Genomic DNA, 23,527 nt, shown 5'->3' with positions numbered 1-23,527 from the left:
TGTTTTAAGATAGTATCTCACTGTGTATCTCTGGATGGCCTAGAACTTGCTGTATAGGTTAGGCTGGCCTTGAACTCAGAGATCTACATACTTCTGGTGTGATTAAAGTTGTGTACTGCCATGTAGAAATAATGATTTCATCACTGATTTTTTTTTTGATAGTGGGTCTCATGTAGCCCAGGCTGTGTTGAAATTCCTTTCTTACCTCCCATGTACTGGGATTACAGGCATGTGCCATTATATACAAGCTTGACTGTTGGTTACATTTTAAAGGCAAGAAATTAGGCTTATGTAGTTAGTTGACTTACCTAGCATCATAGAAGTTCTGCTCTGGCAGTCTAACTCCAGACTTTTGTAACTAGATTGTTACACTTTCCATGTTGCATTTGGAGTTTTTCCACGTAACAAGTTGGAAACTATTAGTAGCTTTTTCTTTTTGTTGAGTAATATTCCATTTTATGAATTTACAATGATTTGAGTATCTACTTACCCAGTAGTTTCTATTGACCATTGTAGATAAAGCTGCATATATACCTTTGTGTATACGTGTTTTCATTTCTCATGGGTAAATGTCTGTGGGAGTATTTTCTGGCTTATGTGGTAAGTGTATGTTTAACTTTTTAAGAAACTGTCCTACTTTTCCAGAATGACTGTGGCATGTTGCATTCCTACCAGTAAGGTCTGAGAGTTATAGTCGTTATTGATTCTTGCCTGCAGTTGGTATTGTCAGCACTTTTAATTTAAGTCATTCTAGTAAGTTGTGGAGGTGTTTTCAATGTTTCCTTCCTACTCTGCCTTCTCTGTCTTTGTCTTTCTGTTCTTGTGATAGAATCTAGGGCCTTGAACCTACTAGGTAAGCAATGTATTCCCTCCCTCCCTCCCTCTCTCTCCTTTTAAGAAAACACATTTAGTATACTTAGAAGATAGCATCAGTCATGGCAGGAACATTAGAAGAACTTTGTATCTGTAACTACTTGGAGTAAATGTTAAGTAGTAGAATACTTCACTTACTTTTTTTTTTTTTGAGACAGGGTCTCATTATGTAGCATTATGTAGCTCTGACTGTCCCGGAACTCACTGTGTAGACCAGGCTGGCCTTGAACTCATGGAAATTAGCCTGCCTTTGCCTTCCAAGTACTGGGATTAAAGTGCTTGCCATCATGTCTGACTGGAATATTTCTTTTTATAGCTTTAAAATTTTTATTTTTAATTTATATTATTTATTTTAATTTATCACATTATATAGTCATATAATATATATAATTATATAAGTTGCATTCATCATATATAATTAATCATGTAAGTTAATAAAATTGTTATGTTTAATTATTATATGGCATATAATAATTTAAAATGATTGTATTACGTGTATGTGCGTGTGTGCATGCATGTGTGTACACATGCCATATGAGCTTGTGGAGGTTAGAGGGTGATTTTCGGGAGTTGGTTCTTGGCTTCCACTGTGGGTTCCAGCCATTGACCTCAGGTTGTCAGGCTTGCACAGCAAGTGCTTTCACCTACTGAGCAAGTTTGCTGACCCTCTTTCACATCTTTTGTCTTATTGAATTTAATTTGGCTTAGTTCTGTTTAAAGTATAGTTTTAGATTCTAAAAGGATGACTAATAGAGTATGTTTGTTTCTATATTGCAAATAATTTAGACAAATGGCCTGTTACTGTAAAATATGTACTTTTATATTTTAAAGTACATTGGTATAATGAACTAATATCAAGTTTTTTCCAGTGTAGGGCTGTAAAGAAAGATTTGGATCATTAACTTTCACTCTTTTTATCCCTCATTTTCTCACCTATAACAAGATTATACAAATATACTTGTTAAATCATGTTGATATTCAGATTATAATATGTATTAATCAGTATTATTATCTTGGCTACAATTTGCATTTCTCTAACATAGAATTATTAGTTTGACTTTTACTATTAAATAGTTTCCTGGTAAAGATTACCCCACTGGTTTCATTTTAGAATTAAACATAAATTTATATTTTATCTGTGTGCTGGTTAGTTTTTGTCCACTTGACACAAACCTAGGCATACCTGAGAAGAGAGAATCTCAATAGAGGAAATTGCTGCCTCCATCGGATTGACCTTTTCATATGTCTACAGGGCATTTTCTTGATTGCTGATTTGGTGTAGGAGATCCAGGGTGATGCTGTCCTTGGGCAGGTGGGTCTGGGCTATGTAAGAGCCAACTAGAGGAAGCAAGCCAGTAAAGCAAGGTTCCTCCATGACCTTTGCTTCAGTTTCTGCTTCTGTGTTCCTGCACTGTAACCTGTAAACCAAATAAAGACCTCCCTCCTCCAAGTTGCTTTTGATTATCTCTGCAGCAGAGAAGCAAACTAGAACAAGCCGTTAGTTTAAAACATTAAGCTTTTTAGACTTGTTAAAAATTGATATTTCTAAAGAATAAGATAGCTATATATATATATTTAAGCACTAAAGCATTTGATACTGTTGAATAGTTTTATTTCCTCTTTTATTGAAAACACACTGATATAAAAGGAGTGAAGTATTGATATCATGCTGTGAATGAACCCTGAAAAAATGCAAATTGAAGAAAGCATATTATAAAAGGCATTGTATTTATTCTGATCTGTATGAACTTAATTTATACTAAATATTCAGAATTGGCAAATCCAGAGTGACAGAAAGTAGGCTGGTAGTTGCCAGGGTTTGGGAGAGAGGGAAGAGTGAAAACTGCCAGTGAATTTGGGATTTGTTTTAAGGTTGATGAAAATGTTTAGAATTAGTCGTGGAAGCTGGGTGTGGTGGAACACACTTTTAATTCCAGCATTTGGGAGGAAGAAGCAGGTGGATCTCTTATGATTTCAAGCCCAGTATGATTTACATTGTTCCATGTTATCCAAAGCTGTATAGTAAGTCCCTGTCCCAAAAACAAACCAACCCCTCAAAAATTTAGGTAATGGTGATGATTGTATACTCTTGAATATAATTATAAAAAACCCCTCTGAATTGCACCTGTTACTAGGGTGAATTGTTTGCTACATGGATTATATTTTATGAAAACTCTTACAAAAATATAAAAAGGATGACGGGCATGGTTTAGAGAACTAATTTAAAATAGCTCTGCTTCCCAATTGCTGGGATTAACATCCTGCATCACCACTTCCTGACTGAAGGTATGTTTTATAATCTTGATATTCCTAGAAACTACCACGTGTCTACCACATATAACTAGATTAATGAACATCATTGAAATTTTTTTTTTTTTTTGTTTTTTGTTTTACGAGACAGGGTTTCTCTGTATTGCTTTGGAGGCTGTCGGTCCAGCCCGGCCTCGAACTCACAGAGATCCACCTGCCTCTGCCTCCTGAGTGCTGGGATTAAAGAAGTGCGCCACCACCGCCCGGCTCATTGCACTTCTTTTTAGATTGCATAAAATTGTAAACTTCCAGGTTTTGGGTTTGGGTAGAGGGCTACAGCTAAGACCTGTTATAATTCTCTGAGATCTAACCTAACAGGTTGGTGCTGTATGTAGGTTGAGCCTCACCTTGCCTTTCAACTCTGGTGGATTCAGGTTGTCCTGTCGGTGGCAGGGAAATATTCATTCCAGAGGTTTTTTAAAAATGTGCATCAAAGCTGATGTTAGTTCCAAAGAGCTTTGATTATATGTGGCTGGGCAGGGCTTTACTCCAAAGGCCTTTTGCTTTCTTTCTTTCTTTTTTTCTATTTTCACCCTTTATTTGGAATACAGGGCAGCATTAGTTTTGATAAACATGGTGATAAAAGCATTGAAAATAAGTATGGCCTGAATTTGGAGAGTAAGTGGTTTTCCAGTTTGGGGGTAGGAGAAAAAACAGGTGCAAGACCGTCTCCAAAGGAGAAGAGAACACACACTCAGTGAGTCAGTCACCAAAGGAGAAAACACATACTCAGTGAGTCAGTCACCAAAGGAGAAAACACACACTCAGTGAGTCAGTCACCAAAGGGCTTGGCTTCCACTCACTAAGGGCAAGCAGTGCAGTCCAGGCTAACCATCCATGATCTTCAAAACAGCAAATCAGAGTCTCCAATTGTTCAAAGTAATCATAGGCACAAGAGAGAAAGCAAACCAGACAGACTTATTAATTGGTCTGGCTGACTATGAAATGTCCCCCATTCCTGAGGTGGTAAAGCCTTCAGACTGACTGTGGGGGCAGGGAACCTTTCACGGGCTCCCAGTTATTATACAGTGCATGGAGACTGGTGAGTGTCAGTCCTGCCAGGCCACCTCGTGCTACTCCTTGAAGGCCACCTGTACATTTATACAACATTCCTGTCATGGTTCCAGCTGCTACTGTGTTGAGGTCATCTTCTGCACCCCGTGTTTTCTCAAAGATAGCACTATAGAGCTAAGCCAGGGAACCTAGAGTATCAGCCCAAAGTGCCCCTTGCCTAGTCACCATATTAAAAATCTGCAGTTTCCTTCAATCTTAGCCGAAGACCGTTCACTGCCCCAAGTGCAGCCCCTGTCTTGCAACATCCTCCAGTGGTAAAGAAGGCTCGCTCAAATCGGCCTCAGGTTTTGTTAGCTCCACTTGGCAAAATGAACTCAGCAGTATCCTGAACAAAATAGCATGGATCTACATTTAAATATGGAGACAGGGGATTCATTCAGCGAGTGAGTAACCCGCTCTCCTCTCGCTCTGAAGAAGCCAACTAACCCGCTGGTGGTTTTGTTGCCCAACGCCCCCACCATGACTTCGCAGCAAAGTGCAGCGTGGTCCACCCGCATTCCTATTGCTCCAAAGGCCTTTAAAACCTTGTGCTGTCGAAGATCAGATGTTCATACATGTATGGGCTAATATCAGGGTGTTCAATTCGATTCCATTGGTCTACCTGTCTATTTTTGTGCCAATACCAAGCTGCTTTCAGGACTATAGCTCTATAATAGAGCTTGAAGTCAGGAATGGTGATGCCTCTGGATGTTGCTTTGTTGAGTAAGGTTGTTTTGCTTATCCTGGGTCTTTTGTTTTTCCATACAAAATTGATTATTGTTCTTTCAAGGTCTGTGAAGAATTGTGCTGGTATTTTAATGGGGATTGCATTGAATCTATAGATTGCTTTTGGCAGGATTGCCATTTTTACTACATTGATCCTACCTATCCAAGAGCATGGGAGATCTTTCCATTTTCTGAGGGCTTCTTTAATTTCTTTCTTTAAAGACTCAAAGTTCTTGCAATACAGGTCTTTCACTTGTTTGGTTAGTATTACCCCAAGGTATTTTATGTTGTTTGTGGCAATTGTAAAGGGTGATGTTTCTCTGATTTCTTTCTCAGCCCTTTTATCATCTGTATATAGTAGGGCTACTGATTTTTTTGAGTTGATCTTGTAGCCTGCCACTTTGTTGAAGATGTTAATCAGTTGTAGGAGGTCCCTGGTAGAGTTTTTTGGATCACTCATGTAAACTATCATATCATCTGCAAATAGTGAAAGTTTGACCTCTTCCTTTCCAATTTGTATCCCATTGATCTCCTTTTGTTGTCCTATGGCTCTAGCTAGAACTTCAAGTACAATATTGAAAAGGTATGGAGAGAGACAATACAATGGAAAAAAGAAAGCATCTTCAACAAATGGTGCTGGCATAACTGTATGCTGGCATGTAGAAGAATGCAGATAGATCCATGTCTATCACCATGCACAAAACTTAAGTCTAAATGGATCAAAGACCTCAGCATAAATCCAGCCACACTGAATCTCTTAGAAGAGAAAGTGGGTGGTACCCTTGAACCAATTGGTACAGGAGACAGCTTCCTGAACATAACACCAGTAGCACAGACAGTGAGGTCAACAATTAATACATGGGACCTCCTGAAACTGAGAAGCTTCTGTAAGGCAAAGGACACAGTCAGCAAGACAAAAAGACAGCCCACAGAATGGGAAAAGATATTCACTAACCCCACATCTGACAGAGGCTGATCTCCAAAATTTACAAAGAACTTAAGAAGCAAGTCTCCAAAACACCAAAGGATCCAATTAAAAAGTGGGCTACAGAACTACATAGAGAATTCTCAATAGGGGAGTCTAAAATGGCTGAGGGGCACTTGAGAAAGTGTTCAACATCTTAGCCATCTAGGAAATGCAAATCAAAACAACTTTGAGATACCATCTTACTCCTATCAGAATGGCTAAAAATCAAAAACACCAATGACATTTATAGGGGAGAGGTTGTGGTGCTAGGGGAACACTTCTCCACTGCTGGTGGGAGTGCCAACCAGTACAGCCACTTTGGAAACCAGTATGGAGATTTCTCAGAAAAATGGGAATAAGCCTACCACAAGACCCAGCAACTCCATTCTTAGGCATATATCCAAAAGATTCACATTCATACAACAAGGATCCACTATGTTCATAGCAGCGTTATTTGTAATTGCCAGAACTTGGAAGCAACCTAGATGCCCCTCAACCGAAGAGTGGATAGAGAAAATGTGGTACATTTACACAATGGAGTACTATTCAGCAGAAAAAAATAATGGAATCCTGAAGTTTGCAGGCAAATGGATGGCAGTAGAAGAAACCATCCTGAGTGAAGTAACCCAGTCACAAAAAGAGAAACATGACATGTACTCTCTCATATATGGATTTTAGACATAGATCTGGGGAGTGCCAGCCTACAATCCCACGGCCAGAGAGTCTGGGAAACAAAACCTTCATTCAATGGCTGATGGAAGCAGAGACAGACTCCCACAGCTAAGCACTGAGCTGAACTTAAGGAATTCAGTGACAGAGAGGGAGGACTGATGAGCAAAGGGGTTAAGACTGGGCTGGTTTAACTCCCAGAAACAGCTGACCTGACAGGGGTTAGCTCTTGAATCCCAGACTGATGCCTGGGAATCCAGCATGGGACTGATCAAGATCCCCTGAATGTGGGTATCAATGAGGAGGCCTAGGCAATCTATTGGGCCTTGGGTAGTAGATCAGTATTTATCCCTTGCATACAATTGGACTTTGGGTGCCCATCCAACAATGAGAGATGCACTCTCAGCCTGGACTCTTGGGGGAGGGTCTAGGCCCTGCCCTGGATGAAATGACAGACTATGGATACCCCATGGAGAGCCTCACCCTCCCTGGGGAAATGAGGGGATATTGGGGGGGTTGGTGGGAGGGCGTGGGAGGAGGGGAGGGAAAGGGAGAGGGACCTGGAATTGATATGTGAAGTAACATTGTTTCTAATTTAAATTTAAATAAAAAAAAAACCTTGCTCTGTAGTCCAGGCTGGCCTTGAACTTGTGGCAATTCTTTTCCCTCAGCCTTTCAAATGCTGGGATATAGATTTGCCTGACTATACCTGGCAGAATTCATACTGATAGGAAAGAGAAGACGAGTAACATTAGATTTTAGATTTGAATACTTTGGAAAAGATGAATTTGGAGTCGATATGGCAATACTGAGTCAGCGTGCGGTGAATTATTTTTTGGTGTTAGGAAGTAAACTAAGCAACAGTGCCATTTCAGTTCCTTTTCTGTATTTGGTGGTTCAGCTAATACATTTAAGGAAAAGAAATGTTCACTGAATCACATGTGCTGGCAGCAATTTGGAATGGGAACTTTTAAAACAAAGTGGAAGTCGTCAAACTGGATAATTCTTGAGAAATTACTTTGTGTACTGTTTTCTCCGAGATTGTAGTTTGCGTCTTTGTTTATATAAATGCACAGGTTACACTATGGGTATTTAGGTCGTCTCCAACCTGGTGAAGCCCGCATTTCTTCTGTTCACTCTGTCTCCCGACTCGCTCACTCTCACTGTCTGCTCTGTGCCCTCTTGCGTCCTTGTTCACTTCTTCTTGTCTTCCATCGTCGTTTATTTGGCCTGTCCACGTTCTTTTTATTGCTTTTTCCAACACTAGAAATGCGGTATTAAAATTATACAAATTATAAAGCAATCTATCTCTTCATATACTTTTTATTCTGTGAGTTTATCTTTTTGGTGAATAAAATTCTCTGGTAATCCATTATATTTTAAAGGAGATATCTATAATAGTAAAATTATATTTTGTGTTTGAACCCTAGATTTACTGTAATGTTATCTTCTTTCTCTGCCCCCTTTTAAAAACCAAAACACCTGATAATTTTATTTTCCCCAATGTGAGAGCTCCACTTTTTAAAAATTTTTTTTTTTATTGTTCTTCTCTCCTCCAAAACTATTCTCTGTTAGGAAGTGGGAAGCCTTCCTTGTCACACAGCTAGAAAACACTCAGGCTCAGCACCGTGATCTCCTGGTGAAACAAAACAAGAAATACAAAACTGATAAAGAGTCTTTATGCTCTTACCTGTCTGGCCAAGTCATGCCAGGCCAAGTGGGTACCATCATAGGGTGAGCGGGAGGTCTCATCATTGGAGGCCCAGGCTTCTTGGGCATGTTACTGGGTGGCTTCATTCCAGAAGCAGATCCCACGGGCGTCATCCCAGGAGGAGAGGGCCCCATCGTTGGCATTATGGGGCGGGCCTCCCATGTGGGGTGCGGGCGTCATGCCAGGGAGAGGACCCGGGAGACTGGGGGGAGGTGGGATCGTGGCCGCAGCAGCAGGAGCAGAGAATGGATCTTTCCTTGTTGAAATGCATCCTTTGTTTTGTCAGTCAGGCTTTTCCGTCCATTTCTGTAGTGGTCATTCACACTCTGTTTCCGGCCACTACAGTGTGTCTTTCTCACAGACTGAGAATCATGGGTAAGATACAATTACAGTAGTCACCGTAAAACTTGGGCATGTTGCTCTGCAGGCCGTTAGCTATCTAGTTCTGCGCCACCAGGGACTCTCTTACCCCCCCTTTTTTAATTTGTGTGGTAGAAATGGAATTTGTGACTGTAGTTTGTATCAAGTTGACACAACACTAGCCAGCACAGTCCTTGTGCATGCAAATATGTGTTCTGTTACTGAGTGACGTCTCCATCTCGACATTTCATTTTTAAACTTGGTTTCTAGCTTTCTTTCCTTGGTACACTTGAAATAATAGTCCGGAAGGATCTGGTTCTCACACATGGTGGCGTACACCCGTAGTACTAGCTTCTTCAGGGTATAAGAGGCAAAGATCATTTGAGCCTAGGAATTTAGGGCCAGCTGAGGCAACATAAAGAGATCTCATGAATGACAAACATATAAGTACTTTAAATTGGTCTAATGGTAGTAGAGAATAAAATAATTTGTAGGATGTAGGATAAATTGTGAAGCTTAAGTTCTTCACTATATAATGGATAACGATATGACTAATGGATAAATTCGTGTCACCTAGGAAAGTTACTTGTAATTTTTAAGAAGGTGAGAAATTGCATATTTTCTATTAGAAAATGTATAAGGAAGATATTGAGCAGAAGAAAGGCCAGTAAAATTGGGGCATGCTTTTAATGTAAAAATTGAAAAATGTGGAAAAGCTTATGTGACATCCAGAACAGCGGTTCTTAACCAGTGGGGAGTGACCTCTCCTGGGGAGAAATTGAATGATCTTTTCATAGGGGTCTCCTAAGACCATCATAAAACACAGATGTTTACATTACAATTCATAACAGTAGCAAAATTGCAATGATGAAGCAACAATGAAAATAACTTTATGGTTGGGGGTCACCACAGCATGAGGAACTAACTGTATGTACTAAAGGGCCCCAGCTTTAGGAAGGTTGAACACCACTGCTCTAGAGGAACTCTGGCGGGGACAGTAAAGGAGACTGGTTTGTGTGCTTTGCTTTAGCCTTTAGGAGTGTGTTCACTTGTACTTGGGTGAGCAGATTGAAGACTTGTCATCTTAAATAACAGCAATAGATAGCATCTTTTGAAAATTGAAAGCTTTACTAATTATAATAGTGGCAAAGTATTTGAAAATTGAAAAATAGTTTGCCTAAAAAACAAACAAACAAACAAAAAACAACTGATTACAGGGGCTGGAGAGATGGCTCAGTGGCTAAGAACACTAGCTAGTCTTCCAGAGGTCCTGAGTTCAATTCCCAGCAACCGCATGGTGGTTCACAGCCATCTGTAATGAGATCTGGTGCCCTCTTCTGGCCTGCATGGATATGTGCAGGCAGAACACTGTATACATAATAAACAAATTAAAAAAAAAAACCAAACCATTACAGAAAGGTCAGAATTTATTTTCACTAAGTAAGTACTGAGATAGTCTTATGCTTAAAATGCAGTGTGTCCCTTTACTTCTTGAGTTACCCTTTTAGCTGTGAATGAAGAAGAAATGAATGTGCCATTTGTGGAAATGTGTACATGATTTTGTGACTGAAAATAGTCTTTAAAAATGTTTATACCTGAAAAATATGGAAAACATTGAAACAAAATTTTCTTTCCCTTTTTTATCTTTTTTCTATACAGGGTTTCTATATAGTCCTGGCTGTTCTAGAACCAGTTCTGTAGACTATGCTGGGCTTGAACTCAGAGATCCACCTGCCTCTGCCTTTCCAGTGCTGGTATTAAAAGGTGTGCGCTGCCACCACTTCTTGACTGGAGCAACAGTTTCTTCTTTCCTTCCTTCCTTCCTTCCTTCCTTCCTTCCTTCCTTCCTTCCTTTCTTCCTTCCTTTCTTTTTTTTTTTTTCAAGACAGGGTTTCTCTGTATTGTTTTGGAGGCTGTCCTGGAACTTGCTCTGTAGACCAGGCTTGGTCTGGAACTCACAGAGATCCACCTGCCTCTGCCTCCCGAGTGCTGGGATTAAAGGCGTGAGCCACCAATGCCCGGCTTTGGAGTAACAGTTTCTAATGTTAATTTTTGTTAAAGAATTACAGTTAAATTTGAACTTGTATTTTTTAAACAAAATAGCATTTAATGGTAAATTTGAAAGAAAACTGGAAAACAATAATTCTACAAAAACACATGAAACCTATCTTATAGCTGATTTATGTATGTTTGTGAGGTATTCTTTTTCCTAATCTGTGTTTTCCAGTAAATCTAAATTTGCACTGTATATATATAGCATTCTCCTACTAGAGAGATAAAAATTTATTCAATTTTTCAATTTACAGCCTTGACCCCTTTGCTCATCAGTCTTCCCTCTCTGTCACTGGGCTCCAGGAGTTCAGTTCAGTGTTTAACTGTGGGTGTCTGCTTCTGCTTCCATCACTGGTTGAAGGTTCTAGGATGGCAACAAAGAAGAAGTAGAACTCATTATCAGGGAGGGGCATTTAATGTAGTCTCTCCATTATTGCTTAGTTTGCCAGTTGGTGACATCCTTGTAGATCTCTGGAAATCTCACTAGTGGCAGATCTCTCCTCAAACCTATAATGACTCCCTCTATTATGGTATCTCTTATACTGCTCTCCTCTATTCTTCACCCAACTCAACCTTCCTGCTCCCCCATGTCCTCCTGTCCCCTCCTCTTCTCCCCTTCTTTTTTCCCAGCTTCCACATCCCTCCCCCTCCACCCCTGCTCTTTCTTTTTTTTCTGTATGTTTGGGGTCTTTATTAATATGTGGTGAGGGGATTTTTTTTTTTTTTTGTAGTCCCCTCTGTTTGGTGTTCTGTAAGCTTCTTGCACTTTCATTGGCATGTCTTTCTTTAGGTTGGGAAGTTTTCTTCTATGATTTTGTTGAATATGTTTTCTGCCCCTTTGAGGTGGTTTTTTTCACCTTCTTCTATACCTGTTATTCTTAATGTGGTCTTTTCACAGTGCCCCATATTTCCTGGATATTTTGTGTTAGGGATTTGTTGAACTTAAGATTTTCTTTGGTTGATGAATCCATTTCTCTTAGTGTATCTTTAACACCTGAGAGTCTCTCTTCCATCTCTTGTATTCTGTTGGTTGTACTTGCATCTGTAGTACCTGACCGTTTTCCCAGCTTTTCTATTTCTAGCATTTCTTCAGACTGTGGTTTTTTTTTTTAAATTGGCTCTGTTTCAGTTTTCAACCCTTGCACTGTTTAAATAATTTTTGCTTTGTCTTTTCCTCCATTTCTTGCATTTTTTGATTTGTTTTTCTTCCATGTCTTGTATTTTTTGGATTGTTTTTTCTAACTCTTTAAGGGATTTTCCCATGCCCTCTTTGAGGGTCTCTATCATTTTCATGAAGTTGTTTTTAAGGTTATTCTCTTCTACTTCATTTGCATTGGATTGTTTGTGTCTTGCTGGTGTAGTCTCTAGACTCTGGTGGTGTCATATTTGTTTTTCTGTTGCTGAGTGTGTTTTTGTATTGTTTCCTTCCTATCCCTTCTTCTAGTGGGTGCATTAAGAGCCTCTTCCTGGCCTGGTGTGTAGGGGACCAGGGTTCCCTTTCGGTGGGTGCAAGCAAGTCTAATACTATGGTTGTTCTCCTCTTCCTGGTCCTAGTCCTGGTCCTGTGGGTGGAGGAGACCAGGAATTGGGGTGCATAGCCTCCTGCCAGGAGGGGAGGCTCAGTGGCAGTCCCCAGTAGTCCCCAGGCACTGGAACTGGAACATGGGCCTGGATACAGGCCCCAGTTTACTTGATCCTGGTCCTGCAGTTATGTATTAATGGAAAAAATTTTAAAATAAATTTGTGTTACATAACAAAATAACACTTCATTTATAGGCTTAAAAACGTACAGAATCTTATAATATTTCTTCATTAGAATGGTTTGAAGTTCAAAACCTTATCATATGGGGCTAGAGAATTGGCTCAGCAGTAGGAGTACTTGTTGCTGTTATAGAGGACCTAGATTCAGTTCCCAGCATCCACATGGCTGCTCATAACCATCCTTAACTACAGTTCCAGGGGATCTGACTCCCTCTTCTGACCTCTGAGAGTGCCTATATACACATGTGACACAAACTTACAGGAAAAATACTTATACACATAAAAATAAACATTTCTAAAAATAAAGAAAGAAAAACAAATTTTCACAAAATCTTACACCTTTCAGGTTCATTAGTACCTAAGACTCTCCTGGCTTCTTTTCTAAGTTTTTCTCTGGGCAGTTCCTCTGATCTGTAGACCTGCCGCCTATACCAGCATACAATGCTGCTTTGGTATTGGACACCTGCTAGAAACCTTTCTGTTCCCAATCAGGGAAAAGGAACATAGGGCCTGGCCTGTAGCAGTTCTAAAATCCAGCCCGCTGATGCTGAAAGTGGGTTAGTACTTCAAGTGGGATTAATTTCCTTGGGCTCTTGGTTCTGCCTTTCAGTTCTTAGCTCTGTTACCTTAGTTACCTTCCTTTATTTCCCATATGTGTCAGCATCCCCCACCAGAGCAGAACGTTTATTACAATCGATGAATCTCCTTTGATACATGATATGTCATTACAGCTGAAACGTTTCAGCCTTTTTTCCTACATGAAGAATTTTTGAGAGTCTATAAGTTGTTCCTCCCTGTTTTTTTGAAACAGTGTCCTTTCCTGGGACTGGGGACTCTCTGATTAGGCTAGACTGACTGGGCAGCAAGCTCCAGGAATCTGTCTGTCTCTGCCTTCTCAGTGCTGGGATTTTGATGTTGTGTGCTGGAGATTGCACTTTGGTCCTTGTGCTACTGAGTGAGCCTTTACCAGCTGAGCTATCTCCCCAGCCCTTTCTTCTCATTGTGTCCTCTCTGCGTATCTCTGGTTCTCTAAGCGTGGGCAAGGTTTACATATATATGTTCCTTTTCCTCACATTAATATTATTGTATTTATTGTTGGTATTTTGATAAGGTAGCATGTAGGCTGGTTTGACTTCCAAATTCTGATCCTGTGTGCTACTTCCTTGATGCTGGGATTAGAGGTTTGTGACACTGTGCCTGGTTTTTATGTGCTGCTGGATTGAATCCAGGCTTCATATATATGTGTGTTAGGCAAGCACTTTATCAACTGCTCTAGAGTTTATTTATTTATTTTTTTAGGATGGTTTTAAGTTAACAAAAATGGTCTTCTTTATTCTTTCCTTTTTCTTTGCATATATCTTATTAATTTTGCGCACAGAATGCAAATATTATCCTAATTAGTTTTTGCTCAATAGCTGCTTAAGTTTATTGAAATTTGTTTTTGTATTTGTTCTTTTATGGTTTTCTTCACTGTTGATGGTTAAAGGTAATTTTGGTTAATTTTTAATTCAGTGCCATTAAAGATTGATTGAAGCTGTCACATTTCTGTGAGTACAGTGTTTTAGAGTTAGTGTTCTCTTTAGTGATCTCATTAGCATCATGGTACTATTTTTGCATTTAGTTTTATGTTCACTGAAAAATGGTAAAAGCATGGGTTTTGTGTTTATTAATTCTTACTGTTCAAATATCTTAATTATCATGTATAACCATACCTAATAGTAACATATTTTCCTTCCATTCCTGTTTCATTTGTGAATATTTCATTAAGTGTGTCTCTAAAAGATAAAGACTTTTTCAAACAACGCAAAGCATTAAACCACAATACCATTAATCACTCTTTAAAAAAAGTGATTTGATTTTATTTGCAGGAGTATTTTTGTCTGCATGTATGTATATATACAATATGTGTAGCTGGAGCCCATGGAGGTCAGAAGAAGGCATCAGATCCTGTGGAACTGGAGTTACAGATGGTTGTTAAGTTGCATGTGGGTGCTGGAAACTGAATCTTCTGGAAGAGCAAGTGCTTTTAACTACTGAACCGACTTTCCAGTTCTCATTCAGTACTCTTTTTTTTTTTTTTTTTTGAGACAGGGTTTTTCTGTGTAGCTTTGTAGCCCATGCTGGGTTTGAACTCACAGAGATCTGCCTGCCTCTATCTCCAGAGTACTGGAATTTAAGGGCGTGTGCCACTACCGCATGGCTCCCATTCATTACTCTTAAAAACAATTCTTATTTTTGAAATACCATTCACCAGTGTACAAAATTTTCCTGTGTTCCTACTCTTTTCAGTCTAGTTTTACAGAGTTATTATTTCAGATTATGAACTAAATGATGATTGTGTCATTCAGGGTATGATTTCTTCCACCAGTTTCTTTCTATAGTAGGTTTGGCATTGTAAAGTGAGCTGTTGTGCTACCCAGTGATAAAACTTCAGGGACTGAAGGCGTGTGCCATTATATCCATCATTTATTGTTTATTTATTTTTTTAAAGAAAATTAAGTAGTAGCTCATCTGGTAAATATTGAAACACATTTTATTTATAAGTGCTTAAACATTTTGTTATTATTCTGAAACATTATTATTATTATTCTGTGTTGTGTCTGTGTGTGCATGATTTATGATTGTGGGCATGCATGTACCATGGCATGTTTGTTGGGGTCAGAGAACAACTTTGTGATGTTGATTCTCTCCTTTCATTTTAGATGAGTTCTGGGGATAGGCTCAGGTTACCAGCTGGTATGATGAGCGCCTATACTGTCTCCTCAGCAGTCTTGCCTGCCTCTGGATACCCTCCCCACTTTTCATGTGTATGTGGATGCATATTTGCTTTTGTGGGTTCATGTGTGTGTGTGTACTTGTTTGGGTTTGAAGGCCCAAGGCTATTGTCCAGAATCCAGTTGGATTGCCCACACCTTATCCTTTGAGGCAGAGTCTCTGTGTCAAGCCCAGAGCTCCATAATGGGGTCAGAGTCTCTAGCTAGCTTGCTTTGGGGATCCCCTGCCATACCTTCCCAGTGTTTACATGGGATCTGGGGTCTGAACACTTGTTCTCCTGTTTGTACAGCGAGTGCTTTAGCTACTGAGCCATCTCCTCCCCCATCTTCTGTCTTAATACATCATCCTGGAGTTACTAGAACAGTATTGATTTTATATACTTTGCTTCTTTTGAAACATTAGTTTACAATGAGAAAATCTGACTTGATAACAAAACTGATTTATTGACAAATCTTTTTTACAATGACAGTTTTTGGTCTTTAAGTTTGCTACTCCTAACACTATAAAAAGAAACTGGTGGAACTATTAATTTACAGAAAGTGAATCCATGTAATCCAAACCGAGGGAGAATGTGACACTGAAATACTTCTGTGAGTGTATTGCTATTGGATGAAATTTCAGGTAGGAAGTAACTGCATTGTTTTGTGTGAGGCAGTTAGTTTAGTACATTCCACTCGATTGGTTTTAGAAAATGCATTTATTTTGATGGAGGGACCAGAAAACTTAGCTAAAAAGCTTTTAAAGTCTTTGCTTTTCTTGAGTGGGATGCTAGAGGAAACATGATGGAGTTTCCCTCACGTATTTCCCCTTTTGGTTCTTCCCAGCTCACTGAACCCAGGCCTTACACATGCTGGGTAAGTCTGTACCAGTGGGCCTCAGCCCCTCCCCTGTCATGGGCAGCCTGTCAATGATGACAAGAAGGGTTTGTTTATATTTTTCAAAAATTGACAAGTTTTTCAAAAGTAGTTTATTGTGTTAAATACTTATTTTTTTTGTTTGATTTCTTCTGTTTAACTCTTCTATATTAAATTTAAATCTTTGAATCATTTTGTATTTCCTACTTCAGTATTTATTGATACTATTTGAATATTGACTTAAATATTACAAATCTTTTTTTTTTCCAGACAGGGTTTCTCTGTATTGTTTTGGAGGCTGTCCTGGAACTTGCTCTGTGGACCAGGCTGGCCTCGAACCCACAGAGATCCAACTGCCTCTGTGGAATTAAAGGAGTGAGCCACCAATGCTGGCTACAAATCTTTTTGTATGAACACTTTGTCTCTTTTAAAGTCTCATGTAGTCTAGGTTTGCTTCCAGTGTACTCTGTAGTCATGGATGTTTTGAATGCCTCATCCTCCTTTCTCTATCTCCAAGAGTTGAGGTTACAAGCATGTGCCATCACTGCTGGCTTTGCTAATAATTTTTCAACCTTTTAGGATGTGTACACACTTTAAAAATTTAAAAGAAAGTTTCTTGGTCAAGCCTTCCTGAGTATCCTGGCTTCTAAAAGTGACTACAGAGACTGGTTTTATGTGTACTACTTCTAATGCCTGTGGCATGCTACTCATTCTTTCTTTGTAGTCCTCTCTGAAAGTATTTTTTGTAGAGGTGAGGTGAGCTAAACTTTGAAAATTACAGTGGGAGGACAAATGAGTGGAATGGGGTATATTAGTAATACTGGTTATAAGTAAGATATGCCCTTCAAAGACACCATCATTGACATACTCTCTCTAGTCAGACCTACCATATAACTGACCATCTCTGATTTATCCATCTATAAAGGAGGGTCTTTACCATATTTATGATCCATTCCCTTCAATAGCACCACCAGGCACTACCAAGCCTTCAGTACATCAGCTTTTGGGACCATTTTATATCCACACCGTGATAACCAGCAGGAATGTGCAGGGAAAAAGATGAAAGGTGAGGTGTTTTGAAATGTCAGGAGTCTAGAGAGATGGCTCAGCAGTGGAGAACACTTTCTGCTCTTATAGAGAATCTGAGTTTGATTCCAGCACCCATGTGACAGCTCACAACTGTCTGTAATGCTAGTTCTAGGCAATCTGATGCACTCTTCTGACTTCTGTGGACACTAGTCATGAACATGGAATACAGACATACATGTGGGTAAAACACCCATGCACATAGAATAATAATAATAAAAAAAGAAGTATGACAAAGTAGACCCAATAATGGAGCAGTTATTCTGATTATAAAGACCTGTGTTTTTGTGTAGGGTTACTAAGAAAGTAAAATGTATTTTTTTAAAAGATTTATTTATTACATATACAGTGCTCTGTCTACACGCCAGAAGAGGGCACCAGACTGAATTGTAGATGGTTATGAGCCACCATGTGGTTGCTGGGAATTGAACTCAGGGCCTCTGGAAGAGCAGCCAGTGCTCTTAACCTCTGAGCCATCTCTCCAGCCTCAAATGTATTTTTTTTTTTAAAGACACACACACACACACACACACAGGGTTTCTCTATATAATCCTGTCTGTTCTAGAATTCCTTATGTAGACTAGAGTTTCCTTAAACTCACAGATTCTCTCGCCTCTTCCTTCCTAGTGCTCAGATTAAAGGCATGGGATACTATGCTGAGATAAAATGTTCCTGAGAGGCTTTTGGTGGTGGCAGTAGTGGTATCAGAGTTGGGAACCAAATGGGTGGCTACTGAGTGAGAAAGCGTCTCATGCCCTTAATGAGTATTACTGATTTGAGCTCCTGGTTACTAAAATCAAATCATTTTTTTAAATTAAAAGTGCTTAGTTGATGATGGAATTTCATGGAGATCTCAACTAATAAGAACTTGATGAAGGCTTATCTTTCCATGTTTTGTAGATTTGAAGGTCATGAGCTGAACTCTGAGCCTTAGCATGGGATTCCTGATGTTGAGATACTGAGGAAGATAATTAAATATTAGTGCTAGAGTTGGGGGTATAGCTCAGGGCTAGTCTAGTTTACCTACTATGCCTGAAGCTCAGGTTTCAACCCCTGGTCACAAATCAAACAACAACAACAAGGCATCAAACAAACCGGGCAGCAGTGGTGCACACCTTTAATCCCAGCACTCAGAAGGCAGAGGCAGGCGATCTCTGAGCTTGAGACCAGCCTGGTATACAGGATGAGTTCCAGGACAGCAGGGCTACACAGAAACCCTTTAACAGGAGAAAGAGCGGGGGTGGGGTGGGGTGGAGAAAGACAGAGAGACACACAGAGACAGAGAGGCTAAAAAATACTACTTGGATATTTTGCTTTTAATTTAATGCATTTATTTTATATTTATAACTTGCTGATTCACTAAATTCTCCTTCACCTGCAACCACAATACCCAAAAGTACTTCTCTTTTTGGGGGTCATAAAAAAACTTCACATAATACTTTATAAGGAAAAAGAAATGAAGTACATCATATGCTAAAAATTATTTTTCTGATAGTTACCACATATCTGATTTAATCTTAGTGATCTGTGGTATGGTACTTTCCCGAGATTTTTCTGGCCTATCAAATACACAAATTCTTGTTTTTGTGTATTTTAATACTTTATTAAGCATTAACATAAACATACTATGTCTTTGCCTTCTCTCTTCTCCCTGTTTCCAGGGAACCTTATTTCTTGTTTTTCCTACCTACCAAAGTTGACATTGATAAAACCTGAAAACAATGTTATTAGCATATCAATATCATTCTGTATTTTCCTAAAGTTTTTATAAACAAATAAGCTATTTACATATTTCATGCCTTTGTCATACAGAAGGTTGCATGCTCTACCTCAGAAGTTCATCTTGCTTTTCTTCACTAGTTGCTTCCCATCTAGATCTTTCTAAAGCAACATAAACAGCTCTATTATTTTATAACATAGAAGCAGCATCCATTGCACGGATGGGTGTGGTTGACTCTACTCCTGTTTATTGAGTTTCTTTCCATTCATTTGTAACTAGTAATAATACTGAAATCTTTATATTAGGTCATACTTATATTGTGTTTGTTTTATTATTTTTTAATGTTTATTTATTTTATGGTCCCCCCTCATCTTAGTCCCTCCCATTATTATGTTTTTAATATGAAATCCTAGTGGTAAACTGAGGAGTCAGAGCTTAGAATCATGTGCAAGTTTGGTACATATTGCCAAATTATTCCCCTGAGAGTGTCTCTCACTTGAACTCCATCTCCCTGTATAGTATCTGCAATGGTGTCAGTAATTGTTTTTTTCTTTTTAACTAAAATCATTAGTGAGGAATTTAAATTTGCATTTCTGTGACTGAGTTTGAACATGTTTTCATTGAATTGTTCAACTATATTCTTTGTCTTTATTTACTTACTGCTTTTTAAAAGTACTCATTTTTTAGAAACTTGTTAAAGAGATTGGTCCCTTTACTCTGACATCAAAAAACAGGTCAACTATTCCTCAGTAGAAATGCTGCAGACCAGAAATATTTCATATTTTAGGGTTCTTATTATTAACAATTGTCACAACAGGGGAATATTTTATTGCTTATGATTTTATAATTGTTGACAGATTATTTTAGGATAAGTTAATACATTTGAGGAATAAATCTGTTTGGAATCTGTCATATTTTGATGCATGTACAAGAGAAACGTCTTCTCTATAGGGACTTTCTAGAGCTGGGAGCTTCCTAGCTTGCTTCCTAGGACTTAAAAATCTGTAATGTAAAATGTCAGCACCTCTTAATTTTAGTTTCCTTAGGACATTGTTATTTTGAGTAGCTGCTGTCAACTGAACAGAGAGGGAAGTGTACAAAGGCTTAGACATTATCCAATTTTATGTAGTCTTTACCCATGAATCAGTAGTATATTCCTTTGTGCATTATTCCCAGGAAAAATATGTACTAACAGTAAGAAAACTGGATTCTTGGGCCACTCACTGTTCTTCTAGAGGACGTGGGCACCCACACAGGCACCTAGCAGTTGGCAGTTCACACAGACACACATGCAGGCAAAACACTAATGCACATTAAAAATAAAGCTGAATTCTCTTTAAGAGGTTATACTATGAATTGGGAGACAACTTATTACTTAACTAATGGGAATCTGGAACTTGGTTTCACAATTTCTTGAACATAGTTTTTCTCATTGCTTTTTCCTCAACAATTAAAATTTGAAATCAACCACATGATGAAGAGAAGCTTTGTTCACCAATGATGTAATCTATTATTCTTTCCTGTAAGCTGAGCAATATGTCAGAGCAGAAGCAAACAGGCATATAATCAATTATTAAGGTAATAAGTTAAAAAGCGGGCCCTGGGGAGATGGTTCAGGGGTTAAAGAGCACTGGCTGCTCTTCCAGAGGATTGGAGTTCAATTCCTAGCACCCTCATAGCAGCTCACAGCTGTTTGTAACTCTGATTCCAGGGGACTTGGCATCCTCACACAGATACACATGAAGGCAAAACACTACACATAAAAAGATATTAAGTTAAAAAGGACAGAGTTTCCATAGCATGGCAGCATATATGCAGATTCCCACGTCGTGATAGTTGAAATAACAAAGGCCAGCAGAGGATAGATGTCTTAAGGCCTGCTTGGGCAGTTTCCTGACATGAATCTCCGTAAACTTAATAGCATCTTTTCCAAGGTCCAAGTGATTTTGGAGAGTGGGAGCTGCAGCTATGGAATAGTCCATTGCCAGATGAGGATTCAGGTATGCAGCTGGAAGTAGGCCCAAGCCATACTGCATAATGGTGAGGAACATAGACTTTGGAGTCAGAATGCAACAACACTTCCTAGTTCTGAAACCTTGGATAATGTACTTCATTTATTTGTGTATACCTCAGTCCCTTGAAATAAGAATGGTACAGTATTGTATGTATTTTTTGGACTTTTAAATGTGTTAATATATGTAAACTCTTAGTTCTTGACACATAGAAAGTGTTATTAAAATTGCTTTTATTATGGTAATTTCCTTCTACCTTTGTCTAATTGTCAGCTATGTCTAACTGACATTCATGTATAGATATTACACTAAAAACCTATTTATGTTATGGTTTAATCTTCTGATATAGTTAACTTTCTAAATAACTTTTTCAAAGAAATTTAGATGGTCTATTTAGCTAATTTCCTACTTCTAATAGAAAGAAAAAGGCAAGAAATTAAAAAAAGCATATAGTATTCTTTGTTTTTTAATTTATTTTCTGGAACTGCTAAACCCTTAGAAGTTAATCATTTCTCAATTTATTTTTTTAATATTTGTCTTTTTTTGTGGCCAAACTCTTGTTAAGAACTTTGCTTATGTGAATAGACTATCTTTCTGTTTTATTTTAATAGTATTTCTAGGTTACCATTATTCCTAAACATTTTTAGATATCTTTGTTGGAGACTGAAAATATGGATTATTTTAAAAAGACATTTCTTTTTTTTCTCAGAGAAATTGTATAGTGATTTAATAATGTGTTCTGTGACTATTGTTTTAAGGTTTCTAAAGTGTAGAGATTGGGTAATCATAAAAAGTTTATTAGTGGTTATTGCAAGAAATAATCATGGTATTTACTTAATAAAGGTTAAAAAAGCTGACGACAGGCCTGGGGAGGTGGCTCAGTGGTTAAAATCACTTACTGCTCTTGCATAGAACCCAGGTTTGGATCTTAACACCTATAGTGGTCTGTAGCTCTAATCCCATGGGTTCTGACACAATTTACTGCGCTCTGCAGGTACTGCATGCTTGTGATACACATACATACATGTAGGCAAAATACTCATACACATAAGAATTTAAAAAAGTTAAAAAAATTAAAAAACTGGCCAGCGTTGGTGGCTCACGCCTTTAATCTCAGCACTCTGGAGGCAGAGACAGGTGGATCTCTGTGAGTTCGAGGCCAGCCTGGTCTACAGAGCGAGTTCCAAGGACAGTCTCCAAAACCATACAGAGAAACCCTGTCTCGAAACCCCCCCCCCAAAAAAACAAAAAACAAAAAAACAAAAACCTGAAATCAATTTTATAGTATAGTTTGTGATTAAATTATAGATGTTATAAATTAACCAGTCAAAATACACTTTGCATTAAAAATTTCATTGTAAAGTAAAATAAAGCGGGTGAACACGAAACAAAACAAATAAAATTAAGGGCAATAAGCAATAGAATGCCGATAGCTTTCCTAGAATCTCTTTGTATTTTTTTTCCTACTCCAAATATAGACTTAAGAAAAATAAGTCTCTTCTTTATTTAACCTATTATCCTTAGGTTACAATTTAATTTTGCTTATTTATAACTAATTAACCAACTAATGAGTTTGGTTCTTTGAGACTCATTGTAGTCAGGACTGGCCTTGAATTTGCTGTGTAGCTGAGATATGCATTACTGATGTATACCACCACACCTAGTCTAATATATTTTAAAAGTATCATAAATTTATTTATAGAAGAACTTGCAACTTTTGACACTTTATTTTTTTGTCTGAATTTATTTCATTGAATGCTCATAATGTAATTCAACATGTCCTGTAGTCCTCTGTAAAATCTAGAGGCTGGACCAGACTCAGCTTCTATTCCTGTGGCTAGACTGTAGGTGGTGCTCTCTTCTTTCCCTGGAAGCAATTATGCCTGGTTTCTCTGTGTGGGCAATGTTATTGGCCCTGGCATTCACAATCAAAATAGATTTATTTGCTTAGATATATTAGATATGAAAAAGTGGTCACAGTATCTATCTGTCTGTCTCTCTCTCTGGTGTGTGTGTGTGTGTGTGTGTGTGTGTGTGTGTGTGTGTGTGTGTATTTAATCACCAGTGTACATTTATAGAAGGCAGAATAAACGCACAATTTTTTCTATTAATTTACTTGCTTTCAAAGTAAACAGATATTTATATTTTATTATCTTTTAAAGCAGTAGTTTATAATCTGTGGGTCTTGCCCCTCACAGGGGTCAAATATCAGATATCCTATTTATCATATATTTACATTACAATTCATAACAGTAGCAAAATTACAGTTATGAAGTAGCAGTGAAATGATTTTATGGTTGGGGGTCACCACAACATGAAGAACTATATTAAAGGGTTCAGCGTTAGGAAGGTTGAAGAACAATACTCTAGAGAAAACCTGTGAACTTGTTCTTGTGATTTAGAAATTTCATGAACTAATAGAATTAAATGTATTTGGTTATAATTGTTCTTATCATTGAACCACAGATTGCCTTGTCTTTGGTCAATAAGGTATTCTTTAGGTTGGTTTTTGAGTTCTTTTGATTTGATGATATTTCTGCTATTGTGTATGTCAAGATGATTTAGGCTCAGTTTTTCATTTCTAGCTCTAGACCTTGA

At 38.3% G+C, this 23,527-nt stretch overlaps 1 protein-coding gene and 2 pseudogenes across 4 annotated transcripts in view; 1 reads left to right on the top strand and 2 right to left on the bottom strand.

The window, feature by feature from the left end:
• Lrba (LPS responsive beige-like anchor protein) overlaps nucleotides 1-23,527 on the top strand; it is a 539,975-nt gene that overhangs the window by 16,394 nt on the left and 500,054 nt on the right. The window lies entirely within an intron of this gene.
• On the bottom strand, nucleotides 4,139-4,633 carry LOC106021951 (annotated as a pseudogene).
• On the bottom strand, nucleotides 8,285-8,724 carry LOC101842277 (annotated as a pseudogene).

This window comes from Mesocricetus auratus, unplaced genomic scaffold (genome assembly GCF_017639785.1).
Source record: "Mesocricetus auratus isolate SY011 unplaced genomic scaffold, BCM_Maur_2.0 Super-Scaffold_100009, whole genome shotgun sequence".
In the NCBI taxonomy this organism is placed as follows: domain Eukaryota; kingdom Metazoa; phylum Chordata; class Mammalia; order Rodentia; family Cricetidae; genus Mesocricetus; species Mesocricetus auratus.
This window is presented reverse-complemented; position numbering and strand designations above follow the sequence as displayed.